The following is a 7679-nucleotide window of genomic DNA, read 5'->3' as shown; positions in this document are numbered from 1 at the left end:
CCCTGGGAAGAAAAAACAAACACACAAAAGGCATCAATCCATCGGTCCAAGTCCTTTGCAACTTTGTTCTAATTTTGCTGCCCCTCCCCCCCATGGATATCATTGTTTCCAATAAAAAAAAAAAAATCACTGTAACATCAAGAAGAGTAACATATTGGTCAACCTGAGCACCAGGAGTAGCTCCCCATTGAAAGAGGTGAATTGAAAGAGTTAAAGATGTTTGCAACTGTTACACCGCGCCGAGGGCATTTGCAGAGCGCAGAGAAAACCCGGGAGCGCGCTTTTTCCGTGCGCCTCCGGTACCGGGGCCCAGGGTGACTCTCACCTGGGCTACCTACCACCCGGGCACCGGGAATCTCCCGGTTACAGCTGGTTTGCGCTGGGATTAGCTGCTCTGTGCACGGGCTTGTAGCAGCGGCTCTGGTTTCTGTAGCGATGGGGCCGAGTGCGGACATCTATTGGCTGCTGGCTCCCTGAATTTCATTCAGTTTTGTCCAATAGCGCAGGGGGAGCAGGGAGGCTTCGGGGCCACTCTCTCTTCAATCTCTCCTTTTCTTGCAGACCCGTCTCTCTCCCGGGTCTCTGTCTCAGCACAGAGCTCTTATTCAGACCTCGCTCTGCCCTTCCTGTTCCCACTGAGCGGCTTTTAATGCCTGACCCCTAAGACTATTTACGACACAAACAACGAATTTCCTGCGCGAAAGGCGGTGTCGGTGGTCCTTGGCATTCCCTTGGAGAAGCGAAGCTGGCCGGGATTGGAGCGAGCCCGGGCGCCTGCACCGAATGCATCTTCCCCAGTCGCACCTTCTGCACCTTCCTTAGGGTCTCCCAGGAAAATCCGGCTGCGTAAAAACAACGCTCCGCCGATGCAGCTTCTCCGCGGATGAGGTAGGTGCCGTTTTCACGTGTGTTCTCCGGGTTATTTATCTTTTTTTTAAGCCTTTGAAATATTCCGACTTGGATGCGCTGCCCAGCCAAAGGCGATAAGCTCTGACTACCAACGTTTGCGCTCGAACCCATCAGACATGTTTTTTCTTTTTTTTTTTTTTCCCCGCTTTTTGTTCTGAAAATTTGGACAGCTTGATCTCCCATCTGTCGCTGCATTTCTTAGGTGTGGGACGCAGTGTGGACCCACGTAGATGGACGGCGTGTCTCGTGCAAGCTTCGTGCACGTCTCGACAGATAACGTTTGATTTAAAAAAAAAAAAATTATTTTTTGCTTGTTTTGAGTTAAAAAAAAAAAATGTTTAAAAAATCGGGGACCACCGCGGATCGGGCGCGTTTTGCTGCAATGAGCTGTTTGAAAGGCTCCGGGGCCCTGTGTGATGTGTTTACAGAGTAGCGATGTCTTACATACAAATAAACAGAAGAGTGTGGCGGGGACAGGAGGGGAAAAAAAAAAAGACATCTGCAGTGTACAGGAGAGACGGAGCCCACAGCCAGGTCCCTGCAAACCGGGGCTGGAGACGGACGTGGCTGGACCACTTCTGCAAACTGTGAGCAGCCAGGGGCTTCCCCTCCCTTCCATCTGTTTTCAGGAAACTGTCAGCTCCCACCTCCTGGGGGTGCTTTTTTGGGGTTAACCGGAGAGGAAAAGGGAAAACAGGTCTGGCTGGGGTTGCATGGAGCGGCTCTCCCCCGCCCCCCCTTTTCCGCGCGGGCCTGGGGTAAGATGATGCGCGAAGCAGCGCGCGTGAGTGATGGGCACCCGGTGGGGTTTGCTGGGGAGCGCGCCGGGGACCCCGGGGGGAGACGCAACCACGGTAGCTTAGCGCTGCTTCTGCAAAGCCGGGGCGCAGGCTGCCTGCCCGCACCCCCTGTGCGTGTGGGTTCCGGGGGAAGGCGGGGGGGTGTGTGGGGGGGGCGGGGGGGTTGCTGATGGTTTTCCTTCTTCCGAAGCCTTTCGGTGTGGCCTGGACCTTTCCGAGGGGCAGCAGCTCTATGGCTTTTTGGGAAGAGAACAAAAGTTGGGAGCTGCGGGGACGGGCTAGCCCGGGTCCCAGGGGGATGCGGGGCCCTGGCTGGTGCCCACAGAGAGCCCGGGTACCCCGGAGCAGAGCCCGCCCAGCGCACCGCCGGCCGGTCCCTTGCCCGTGGTGGGGGCTGGGGGCTGGGGAGTCGGTTCCAGTCCGCGGACCATCCCCACGGCCCTGGGCCACGTAACAAATACCCCCATCCCAAAGCTCTGGGCTGTCCCGCGGTTCTAATCATGGTCCCCCCCACCCCCCAATGCTTTCCCCGGCTAATCTCATCCGTCCCCCCGCCAGCCACCCCCCACCCCCAATTTCCTCGCGGCTCAGCTCGGCCCCCTCGCGCTCCAGCCGAAAGATCTGGGGGCGAAACCCGCAGCCTGCGGGCTGGGGGCAGTGGGGGTGGGCGGGGGACTGGGAGATGCTAAAAAAAAAAAAAAAGCGAGTGAACTTGAGTCCCTCGCTCTCCCCAAGGCCGCGGCGGAGGCGCCCCCGGCCTGCTCCCGCACCCGCGCGGCCCGACCTGCGGAAAGGCTGGCCCGCCGGGGTGGGGTGCGGTGGGGGTGGGGTGGGTGGGAGGTGTCGCTGGGCTGCGGAGGTTGCGGGGTCCCGGGCTGGAGGTGGGAGGAGGGGCCGAGGTCCCCGCCTGCGCCCCCACCCCGCGGCTGTCCCTCCCCCTCCGCTCTCCAGGACGCCAGCAGCCTCCCCGGGCGCGCTCGGCTCTCCCGGCTCCGGGGCGCCCGGGTCCTCTGCGCCCTCCCGCGCCCCGGCCCCTTCGCCCCACCGAGAAGCGGTAAGCTGCGTGCCCCCCGCGGGGGTCCCTGCGGGACCGGGGTGTGCGCCCCCGGCTCGGGCCCCGAGTGGCGCGCAGTCCTGGGCCCCGCGCTCCATTCGGCGCCTGCTCGCCGCCAGACACAGCGCCCTTTCTTCCCGGAGCGCGGGGGCGGCCTCCGGTCCCTCCGGCCCCCCAGCCCCGAGGCCTGGCCCGGGCCACCGTGGGAACGGATGTCCCTCCTGGAGGGCGAGGGGCCCCGGACGACGCCTTAGGCATGTCTCCGGCCCCTTTCCTGGTGGCTTTTTTTTTTTTTTTTTTTTGGGCTGCGGTTTTCGTTTTTCCTGAGCTCTTCCTTTGAACTGACTCGCAGGTGTGGGCCTCGCTTTATTTTCGGAGCCTCTAAGCTGCTATTTCGGGGCTGGCTGGGGAAAGGGGGGGTGCAGGAGACAGCCTGCGGGGTCCAGGGAGTGCAGGTGGGGGTGGCCCCGCCGTGCGCCCCGGTTTGCAGCGTGCGCCCGCGCGGGGTGCGCGCCGAAGGCCCAAAACCGCGCGCCTGGGCGAGTCTGGGGGGCGCGAGGATGGCCCATGCCAACCTGTCCTTTGCACCCAACTTAAATTGGGGGGTTGAGGGTTGATGCGTGGCGGGGGTTGGGGGGGTGAGCGAACTAATAAGCAGGTGCTGCTCTTGCGAGCAGAGTCCACAAGGTGGTGGTGTGGAATCTTCGTTCCATTTTATTTTTTTATTTTTTTCTGTCCCTATTTGCTCAGTTGTGGGGAACGGTTTCCCGGGCTCCTGGCATACGCTTTCTGAAGGGGACCCACCATCCAGTCTGCCTGGCGTTGAACTGTTTTTTTTTGGGGGGGGGGGTTGCTGGGAGGAGATGCGCGCCGGCTTCCTTCTCGGAGGCAGCACTTAGGGTGGATTTGAGGGGACGCAGCGGGTGGGATGGGGGGCGGGAGACAAAAGAGAAAAGTTTGGGGAGACCTGGTTACCTCGATGAAGCCGAATGTGCTGCTTGTGGGGGCGTCGTGCGGGCCACGCAGACGCGCGCGCTTAAGGCGTGTCCGTGGGCGCCTTTCTCACCTGCAAACACCTGAGTTTCAATCCGGACGAATCCGCAGCAGCTGCTCGGAGATCCGCCTGGTTCCAGGCAGAGGCTCCGCGTTTCCCTCCAGGAGGGTGGCAGAGCCCAGGGGAAATGACCAGAAACCTGCCTTTTTATTTTATGTTAGGTGCAATTGTCACAGATTGCCCAGAAACTTGGATTTCTTGGTGTGGGCGGGTGGACGGGGGTGGGGTGGAGAATTATTTCCTACCTTTCGTTGGCCGTGGGGAGAGGTTAACAGGGATCGACTCCCGAAAATGGCCAGGATCCGTCTCCTCCTTGTGTGGATGGAGCAGGAGATTGGGGTTGGGGCGGGCCCATGGCCCATGGCCGCCTCCACCCCTTCTTTCCAGAAAAAAAAAATTAAAAATCTGCATTTTTAAAATTTGTCGCCCAACTAAGAATTTCACCGAGGCCTATGCCAATAGATAGGCATATATATATATTTTTTTCATATTACCAACTCAGTCTTCTATGAACCAAGAAAATGTAGATGACTATACACAGGGGTGGGGTAAAAGTACACTTACGGCTGTGGGTATGGAAAATACAGTTTATTCTTGTAGCATTATTTATTCATTGTTGTATTATTTTCCATACCAGCAACTGTAGACCTACTTTTGCCCCACCCTGTATGTGTGTATATGTGTGTCTATATATATATATATAGACACATAATATATATAGACACATAATATATATATAGGCACATAATATATATAGACACATAATATATATAGACACATAATATATATATAGACACATAACATATATAGACACATAATATATATAGACACATAATATATATAGACACATAATATATATAGACACATAATATATATAGATACATAATATATATATAGACACATAACATATATAGACACATAATATATATAGACACATAATATATAGATACATAATATATATATAGACACATAATATATATAGACACATAATATATATACATACACACATACATATATATAGACACATAATATATATATATAGACACATACGTATATATAAAAAACCACTTGACATGTAAGAAAATAATCAGGGCCATTTGACCAAAGTGGTAAATTACTACGTCAGTTTTAAATCACTGCACTCAAATGAGAATTTTTTTTCTTTTAAACCACATGATTTTGAGCAGGGAGTTTCATGATAATTAATGTTTCATAGCCATGGCTGTCTTGGATGCACCTTTTCAGGTGTTTTCACATATTTTTCGTTGTGCTTTTTTTTTCTTTCCCTAAAGCTGACACTCCCTCGCCATCAGTTCATTTCTACCCCAATCTAAGGATAGAAAAGGTATTTGATAAGTGACCAATTGCTATCTGAGGTAGATACATTTTATTAAATTTTCAAGTGAATAGATCTGAGCTTTTCCTTTTTTGTTTTTCTTTTTTTTTTGGCTTGGAATGTAGACTCATGATAAGTATGTGTTTTGTCTTTTTATTTCTGAACTTGGTCTTTTAACTTTGTTTGCTTTGTGCACAGCTTCTGGCCTCTGCACATGGATGAGAGAGCTCGCTAATTGCACAGTGTATGGCTTTCAGGATGTGCAAGGGTCTCTCTTAAGCATGCTTTACAATACAGTGCATTTGCCCTCGCTGGTTTGACTCAGTGATTAGAATGTTGGCCCTCAGACTGAAGGGTCCTGGGTTCGATTCAGGCCAAGGGCATGAACCCCTGTTGCAGGCTTGATCCCCCGCCCCAGTCAGGGCACGTGCAGGAGGCAACCAATTGATGGGTCTCTTTCTCTCTCTCCTTTCTACTCTCTCTGAAAAGCATTGGAATATCCTCAACTGAGGATAAAAAATATTAAAAAAAGAAATATAAGTGCTTTTATATCCAGAACACAACACAAAACCTAGACAGAGGACAGGACGGAGGACCCCAGTCTGCCACTGGGGCCTCACAAAAGTAAACATTCCAGGGCCAGGGAGATGCCTTCGGTTTAAGGAGCTTCCATTTCAAACCCGTTTCACCTGGTTAATGAAGTGTTGTCAAGAACGCCACTTGTTGAGGGAACTTGTTTTATTCAAATGAAGTGGTTACAGGAAAATATTTTGAGTGCTTTCATACAGTCCCCTGCTTCTCTGCTTAAAACCTACTTAAGTCCCAATCTTGGTGACAGCTGACATTACTTATGTGAAAGTCTCATGCAAGGAACAGATTTTTGAGTATGGAAAACACACTCCATTCTTTCTATAATGGTTTCTGCCCTTAACAATATGCATTTTATTCCCAAATGAGAACACAATCTGTTCAGAGTCTAGTTTAAGTCAGAGGCCCATTTATTTATCTATTTATGTCTGGATACTGTATCTTTTCAGAGGAGAGAGTCCATCCTCTACTTGATTACGTTAAAGAATTCTAAGGCAGACGATGGCTACTATGTATCGAAAGCTGATATCTTAAACATTGTCAGCCACAAGTTTCCAATGCAGGATAGGGCTTTTACCCCATTCAAGGATAGAAAGCGGGAATGTAGAAACGGCAGGCCACGTGGGTCTGGGCAGTGAGGTCATCTGGCCTGAACTATAACCATTCACGGGCCATTCACTCCATGAATATTTTCCAGTCTTGTCATTTTTCTGTAAACAACCTACGCTGGGCCTTTCAAAGCCACCACTGTTCTTTATTTGGTGAATGGCAGGATGGACGGGAAACCCCCACTTCATTTTTTTGTGGGGCGGGACAGAGTAGCACAAATGAACAGGAATGAAAAAAAAAAAAAAGTGATCCCTCCCAGAATTTGCCTGTTTATGGGCTTTGAATGAATATATAACAGAAAGATTTTTTTTCTCACTGATGGTTTTACTAAACCAAAAATCAATGAAAAAGCTCATGAAATCAGCATGTGAATGGAAGGTGGGTGGTGGAGAAAAGCCAATTCAACTAGGGCTCTGATTTCAAACTTCTGATAGTTGGTGCTGAGTTCACTTGTCCCCGGTGTTTGCAAAACACCTGAGCACCACCTACCTGTGGAAATGGGCCAATCGGATTCAAGAATGAGCCTCTGTTCTGTCCCAGAAGTGGTAGCTCAGTGAACAAACCAAACCCCAACAAAAAAGGAGATATATGGTGCCGGGCTGGTGTGGCTAAATGGGTGAGCATCGAGCCATGAACCAGGAGGTCACATGCCTGGGTTGTGGGCTCAATCCCTAGTAGGGCGCGTGCAGGAGGCAGTCGATCAATGACTCTCATCATTGATGTTTCTCTCTCTCTCTCCCTCTCCCTTTCTCTCTCTGAAATCAAATATATATATATATATATATATATATATTTTTAAAGTAAATATAAAATATATGGTAACGAGGTTGCATTGAATCAGTTGCAGTATAATTTAGGAAGGAAATGACTTAGAATGAGCCCTTGAGGCCTTGTTGGAATAAATTTCAGGGAGAGAAACTTTTATGTCAGCAAGGTGCTCATAAAATGACATGTGTTTTCACAGCTCTTTGGAAATGTGGGAAATGACCCCAGAGCTTGGTCTGGGTAGTTTTATTTAAAATTAGGTTATATAGACCCGGCCGGCATGGCTCAGCGGTTAGAATGTCAGCCGGCACACAGAAGGGTCTTGGGTTCGATTCTCGGACAAGGGCTTTCAGGTTCGGTCCCCGGCCCTAGTCGGGGCACGTGTGGGAGGCAACCAATTGATGTGTCTCTCTCACATCAATGTTTCTCTCCCTCCTACTCTCTCTAAAAATCAATGGAAAAAGTATCCTCCAGTGGGGATGAACACTAACAACAAACAATTACATTGTATAAATAGCAATTTGTCTCAGTCATGAAGTGCTGTTTTTGGATTACAAAATCGGG

At 50.7% G+C, this 7679-nt stretch overlaps 1 protein-coding gene across 4 annotated transcripts in view; it reads left to right on the top strand.

Annotated features, from left to right (window-relative positions):
• Window positions 1–543: 543 nt before the first annotated feature.
• Window positions 544–7679, top strand: part of LOC308551951 (neuroligin-4, X-linked) — a 132544-nt gene continuing 125408 nt past the window's right edge. For 2 of the 4 annotated variants that reach the window (XM_081126866.1, XM_081126863.1), the window contains exon 1: window positions 544–888. The gene's annotated coding sequence lies outside the window, so the exon portion shown is untranslated. Of the gene's footprint in view, window positions 889–1468; window positions 1497–2676; window positions 2764–7679 lie in introns of those variants that run through there. The other 2 variants (XM_081126865.1, XM_081126864.1) reach the window with 2 other exon arrangements.

The sequence above is a fragment of the Miniopterus schreibersii genome (genome assembly GCF_964146895.1).
Source record: "Miniopterus schreibersii genome assembly, chromosome: Y".
NCBI lineage: Eukaryota > Metazoa > Chordata > Mammalia > Chiroptera > Miniopteridae > Miniopterus > Miniopterus schreibersii.
The sequence above is the reverse complement of the archived record's forward strand: the minus strand, read 5'-3'. Positions and strand labels throughout refer to the sequence as shown.